This window comes from Ursus arctos, unplaced genomic scaffold (genome assembly GCF_023065955.2).
Source record: "Ursus arctos isolate Adak ecotype North America unplaced genomic scaffold, UrsArc2.0 scaffold_37, whole genome shotgun sequence".
NCBI lineage: Eukaryota > Metazoa > Chordata > Mammalia > Carnivora > Ursidae > Ursus > Ursus arctos.
In genome coordinates, this window is record NW_026623053.1 from 26,805,359 (window position 1) to 26,812,807 (window position 7,449).

The following is a 7,449-nucleotide window of genomic DNA, read 5'->3' on the forward strand; positions in this document are numbered from 1 at the left end:
TTTGTTATTTTTTGTTTTTGTTTTTGTTTTCACATGGGTGGGTTTTTGTCCTAAGAAACCTTGGCTAACATCCCGTTCACAATGAATTTCTCTTGTGTTTCCTTTTAGAATTTTATAGTTTTAGGTTTTTATTTAGGCCTATGGTCTATTTTGAGTTAATTTGTCATATTTTATAGGGTAGGGACTGAAGTTCATTTCATTCTCATAGACATATCCAGATGTTCTAGCACAGTGTGTGGAAAATACAGTCTTCCTAAATTGAATTATTTTGGCACCTTCGTTAAATCAATTGATCACTTATGTGTGTGTCTATTTATGGATTCTATTCTGTGATATTGATTTTTGTTTCTAGGTTTATGCCCATATGATACAGTGTTCAATTCTTTATCATTACAGTATGTCTTAAAATAAAATAGTATACACCCTTCAATTTTGTTTTTTTGTTTTAAAATTGTCTTGGCTATTCTGGTATCTTTACATTTTTACATAAATGTTAGAATTAGTTATGTAAACAAACATGTTTGCAAATAAGGATGGTTTTATTTCTTCATTTCCAATCTATATGACTTGACTTATATTGTTTTCCTTCTTGTATTGGCTCGGATTTTCAGTACAATATTGAATAAAAGTAATGGGAGCAGATTTTTTTACATTTTCCTGATTTCCTGGTTTTCTTGATTTTAGAGGTTAGAAGCCAATCTTTTCACCATTCATATGATGTTATTTCTGTCTTATAAGAAATGTTTAAATTTCACCTAAGTTTTATAATTTATTTGATAAATTGTTCATGATATTCCCCTTTTATCTATTCAATATCTGAGGGTTAGAGGGTCAACAGTGATGCCCCCTTACCTTGATTGACTGTTTTTCTCATGGATCATAGCCATGCATTGATTATTATGACAAGTGTGAAAATAGCGTTTCTTATGTTTGTCAAATTTTCTAGTTGGTCATTACAAAAAGACAAGAGGGGTACAAATTATTCATTATGATTTCAGGTGGAAGTATGTGAAAAGGTTGTTAATCATGAATATACCTCCTTAAATAAATGCAGGATAATTCAGGTTTTCTGTGGCATATTGTTTGTTTTGATTAGTTGGTTTTAACTTATTAAGATTATTAACATTAAGTATGTTATTGTCCTCATCCTTATCTTCCATTATTCTTACTCTTCTTTTTCTCTAGGATCTATAAATTTGCCTCATTCAATTGTGATGTTAAGGCTTACTCTTTTCTCTTTTCCCCATCATCAATCTACCTAGAGCTTCATGACTTTATTTCTACTTTTTCAAGGATGCAAGTGTTTTCCAATAATTTTTATCTATCATGTGTTATTTTGTTATTGTATTGATATTTATTTTCTGTTCATAATTTCCTACCTTCTAATTTGGTTTTAATTCGTACTTTTATCTAGTTTCTTAATTTGGTAGTTTAAATCATTGATTTTAACCATTCGTCATTTGTAATAAAAACACCAAAATATAAATTTTTATCTAAGCATTGCTTGAGCTGTATTCCTCAAACTTCATTATGTTATATTTCATAATAACACCATTCAATTTTCAAAATTTTTCTAACATCTTTTCTGATTTCTTCTTTAACCCATCAGTTTTCAGAAGTGCATTAATTTCTAAATATCTGGGAATACTCCAGATGTATTTTGGTTATTGATTCATAATTAAATGTTATCTCTCCAAAGTATACATTTTCTATTAATTCAATCCTTGTAGGTACATTAAGACTTGATTTATGGCCCAGGATATTGTCTATTTTGTGAATATCTCATTTTCACTTTAAAATAATATGTGCTCTGAAATTATAAAATGTAATGTCTTATTCATATTAGTTAAAGATGTTTGATAATAATTTTAAGTTTTGTATATCCTTACCAGTTTTCTGTGTATTTGTTCTGTCAGGTGTGAAGAGAGGAAGGTTGAAATTTCCAACTATATGTATTTCCAACCAAATGTATATAGGTATGTATGTATGTATATTTTTTACATCAGTTTATCATCTTTTAATGTAGTTTGACCTTCATTATGAGATGAACAGACATTTAAATTTGCCTGTCTTCCTGTTTATTTGATCTTTTTATCAAAATAAATACCTTTTCTTAACTGCTAATATTCCTTTAACTAAAGCATACTTTGTCTGATATTAATAGAGCCACTTCAGCTTTGTAATTAGTGTTTTCATGCTACAACTTTTCCTCATTCTTTTACTTTTTATCTATCTGTGTCTATATTTAAACTCTAGGTATTTTTAATATCACATTGTTGAGTCTTCCTCTGTGTTTATATTTTAGTAGGCATTTACCTCATTTGTAACTCTTCATTCACTTGAGCAGATATATTTCCTAACTAGAATCATTTGCCTTCAGCCTAAAGTACTTATTATTTTATAGTATAGTTCTGTTTTAAATTATATACTTTTCTCCTTTTACTCATGCATTGCCAAATATGCCGTATCTATACACAATAGAGAATCATGGTAAAAGAACAAAAATCTTGTGTACCCACCTCAACCAATATTAACAATTTTAAAATAACATTACATTTTGTGGCTAGAATGCAGCAATAAAAAATACTCAAATTCATTTATCCATTCTCCAGCTAATACACATTTAAGTTGATTCTTTCCTTCCCTCCTCTCCCTCCAGTAAATATTGATATAAGGAACATTCTTGTGAATAGGTCTTTATACAGATGATTTTAGGCTTCTCTAAAGTATATAATTTGAGTACAACTGTAGAACCAAGGCTTAGGTACATCTTCAAAACTATTATTCATTTCCTAGTTGATTATAAGGCCATTGTACCAATTCTTATGCACACTTGGGGTGGAATTAGAGATCAGTATACAGACTTGCTACAATATATTATATAAATGGTCCAGTTTTTGACAAAGACTAGGAAACAAAGAAAGAAATAGAAAAGTGTGACCCATTTGAGAGAAAAAAAAAAAAAAGACAGTAAAAACTGCTTTTGAGGGGGCCCAGGTGATGGGCTTAACAAGAAAGGGTCCTAAGAAGCTATTTTAAATATATTCAAAGAATTAAAGGCAACCATACCAAAAGAAAATAAAGGAAAATATGATGAAAATATTTAATCAAATAGAGAACATCAAAAAGCAGATAGAAATTATTAAATAATTACCAAATAAACATTTTAGAATGAAATTCCAGAATTCCTAGAATTTTATATCCAAAATTAAAAAAAAATTACTAAAGGAATCAACAATAGATTTGAGATAGCAGAAGGAAAAAAACATTAATCTTGAAGATATATCAATAGATATTATACAAGCTAAACAGAAAGGGAAAAAATTAAGAAAAAATAAGCAGTGCCTCAGAAAAACGTGGAACGTCATCAGTCACAAGATTATACATGTACCAGAAGGAAAAAAGAACCACAAGGAGAAAAGAGAGAGAAAAAAAAGAGAAAAAAGGTTGACAATGTAAAAATAAAAAGGATTATAAAGGACTGTTATGAATAATTGTATGCCAATATATTAGTAACTCCAGATGAAATGGACAAATTTTTGGAAAGACACAAACTATTGAAAATTATTCAAGAAGAAATAGATTCTAAATAGATTTATAACAAGTAAATAGATTTGTTGGTATTTTTTAAAGACTTCCCACAAAGAAAAGCACAAGCCCAGATGACTTCACTAGCGAATTCTACCAAACACTTAAAGAACAAAGTGTAATCTTAGCAAGCTCCTCCAAAACCAGAAAAAAAAAAAAAAAAAAAGAAGAAGAAGATGAAGAGGGAGTGCATTACTTATCTCAACTCTTAGTTTGTTGGGGACAGTAAATGGGACCCGGTGTCTGCTCCTGTAGCTTGTACCTGCTAATCCATAGCCACCATGTGTGAGTACATCTCCATCTCCATTGGCTATGCTGGTGTCCAGATTGGCAATGCCTGCTGGGAGATCTATTGCCTGGAACATGGCATACAACCTAATAGCCAGATGCCAAGTGACAAGACCATTGGAGGAGGAGATGACTCCTTCAACACCTACTTCAGTGAGACGGGTGCTGGCAAGCATGTGTCCAGGACAGTGTTTGTAGACTTGGAACCAATGGTCATTGATGAAGTTCACACTGGCATGTACTGCCAACTCTTCCACCCTGAGTAGCTTATCATAGGCAAGGAGGATGCTGCCAATTACTCCATCCCAGAACACTACACCATTGGCAAGGAGATTATTACCTTTTCTTGAATCAAATTAAAAAACTGGCCAACAAGTGCACAGATATTTAGGGATTCTTGGTTTTCCACAGCTTTGGAGGGGGAACTCATTCTGGGTTTATCTCCCCACTGATGGAATGTCTCTCTGTCGATTATGGCAAGAAGTCCAGGGTGGAGTTCTCCATTTACCCATCCCATCAGGTTTCCACAGATGTAGTTGAGCCCTGCACCTCCATCCTCACTAACCACACCACCCTGGAGCATTCTGTGCCTTCATGGTAGACAATGAGGCCATCCAGACATCTGTCATAGAAACTTCAATATTGAACACCCAACCTACACTAACTTAAATAGGTTGATAGGGTCAAATTGTGTCCTCTATCATAGCTTCCCTCAGATTTGATGGAGCCCTGAATGTTGATCTGACCGAATATCAGACCAATATGGTCCCCTGTCCCCACATCCACTTCCCTCTTGTCACCTATGCTCCTGTCATCTCTGCTGAGAAAGCCTACCATGAACAAGTTTCTGTAGCAGAAATTACCAGTGCATGCTATGAACCAGCCAACCAGGTGATGAAATGTGACCCTTGCCATGGTAAATACATGGCTTGCTGCCTGTAGTACCATGACAACATGGTTCCCAAAGATGTCAATGCCACCGTTGCCACCATTAAGACCAAGTGTAGGATCCCGTTTGTGGACTGGTGTCCCACTGGCTTCACAGTTGGTGTTAATTACCACCTCCCACTGGTACCTTTTGGAAACCCGGCCACAATACAGTAAGCTGTATGCCATCTGAGCAACAACACAGCCATTGCTGAGGCCTGGGATGGCCTGGACCACACGTTTGACCTGGTGTATGCCAAGCATACCTTTGTTCATTGGTATGTGGGTGAAGAGAGTTTTCTGAGGCCCAGAAGGACATGGCTGCCCTTGGGAAGGGTTATGAGGAGATTGGTGTAGATTCTGAAGAAGAAGAAGACTAATTACTATTCCTTTCAGTCCTGTAACATGTCACACTCACAGCTTGAGCTTCAACATCAGCTGACAGGCACTAAAGTAGCTCGGTAACCTTTTCTTTTAACTGTAATAGTGTCTTACTTTTCCATGCATATCTGTAAGATTTTTCCATTACATCTCTAAGTAAAGGCTTTAAGAAAGAAAAAAAAAATAGATGAAAAGGGTACATCTTTCAACTCAATCTATGAGGCCAATATTAGCCTGGTGTCAAAACAAACATAAAAAGGGAAACTAAAAATTAATGTTTCTTAAGACTATGTATGTGAAAAATCTTCAGAGCACTACAAAACTAAACCTAACTGAAGCAACATGTAAAAGGATCATAAACCACAACCCAGTAGGGGGGTACCTAGGTGGCTCATTCAGTTAAGCGTCTGCCTTTGGCTCAGGTCATGATCTCAGCTCCTGGGATCAAGCCCCGCATCAGGCTCTCTGCTCACCGGGGATTCTGCTCCTCCCTCTGTGCACTCTCTCTCTCTCTCTCCCCCTCTCAAATAAATAAAATCTTAAAACACACACACACACACATACACACACACAAAACCATAATCCAGTAGGATTCATCCCAGGAATCCAAGGTTGGCTTAACATCCAAATATCAATGAATGTAATACACATTTTAGTGTATGAAAGACCTTATGAAGAGGTCCTATGGTGCCGTGTAGTGTAATGTCCTCGTCACCAGACCCGGTGCTTTAGGGGTGTCTCCTAAATGTGTTGTCTGTGCCCTACTCTTGTGGTCGAGTCATGTTTGCCTTCAGTCCAGTTGTCTGCAATGGTTCTCCTTGCCAGTAGGCAGGGTTTGGTTTCTGTGTTGTTAGTGGGTCAGTCTGGGGCTGCCTTGAGCTTGAGTTGAGTCAGACTAGGCATTTAGCAGAGCTGCAGTAGCACTGAACTGCAGGGGGCACTCTCCCTTTGTTGTCCCTGAGAAGCTTTCACTGGCGGATGAGGCCGCAGTCAGACCAGCTATCTGCCTCCAGCCCACTGCTGCGGCTGTAGTGAAGCCATGCATACGGTTATCTTCCCCTCTCCTCAGGGCAGGAGTCACTTTGGAGAGGAGCTGGCCTCTGTCAGGGCTCCTTGCACACTATCAGGCTTACAGCACCATTTTGGTTGGACTCTTGTCAAAGGTGTATTAAAGGGCAGGTCCTCAGAAAATTACAGGGGTTGAGTGTGAAGTGCCAGCAAGTTCCTCAGGGGTCCACTGCAGGAAGGGACCTGCAAACACCTGGGAAAACTTCTTCTAAGGGCAGCTAAGTTGGAGCAGGCAGATTTGCAGAAGTACCTGGGGGCTGGGCATGGTTAACAAGCTAGGTGCAGAGTGTTGGCACTGTGCTGGTTCCTGCAGGTGTTCATATATGTAGGCTGGGGGCGGGGGCAGGGGGCAATGCTCAGTGTCACAATAACATGATAAAAACAAGAGAATAGATGCAAGGGGCATTTATGAATAAACAGTACTTGATGATCTGTTGAAGTAAGAATCAGGACCGTCTACACCTTCAGGTCTTCCGTTCCTGGAGAAGTCTCTCAAAGAATCCAGCCCTTCCAGCGCATACACTGAGATTAGTCAATAAAATTTCCTGTATACCCTAGGTGTTCTTCAAACTGTTCTTTCTATGCTGTATCTCAGCCCAGCCGCTCATTGTGCTGTCTCTTTAAGGGAAGGGACTTAGTTTCCTATTATCCTTTGGTTCTTCCAGAGGTGAGTCCACTGATTTTTAAAGTTCTAGGTGTTAAACCTCACTGATTATAAAAACTCATGAAGCCAGGCCCCTCTGGCCTTCAAAGCCAAATGTGGTGGGGATTCATCTTCCCAGTGTGGTTCCGCCTACCTGGGCTGCCCTGTATGTGGGTCTACTTGTCTCCCGTCCCCGCACCCCTGGCGTCCCTCCCTCCCACAGATGTCCCATGGGTCTGTTTGGCTCCTGACCATCTCTGCCCTTCTGCTCTCTTCCGTGTAGTCTCTTCTCTACATTTAACTGTGGAAAATCTGCTCTGCTCGTCTTCAGGTTGTTTTCTGGATGTGAAAGGATGTTTTGTATACTTGTTTCTCATTTATATAGATTTCAAAGTTCGTACCAATACGAAGATGGAATTTCTAGTTTTAACTGGATCATATTCCATTCTTCTAAAATCCTTAAACTCAATTCTGCAGCCAGTTACAAGCAAACTGTCTTACCGGTATGAAGATTTTAAGTGCTTACAACTCTAAATTTAAGCATCAGGCCTCTA

The 7,449-nt window shown here is 37.5% G+C and overlaps 1 pseudogene; it reads left to right on the forward strand.

Moving 5' to 3' along the window:
* The first annotated feature begins 3,835 nt into the window (after positions 1–3,835).
* LOC113266185 (tubulin alpha-1A chain-like) lies at positions 3,836–5,233 on the forward strand (annotated as a pseudogene).
* Positions 5,234–7,449: the final 2,216 nt, after the last annotated feature.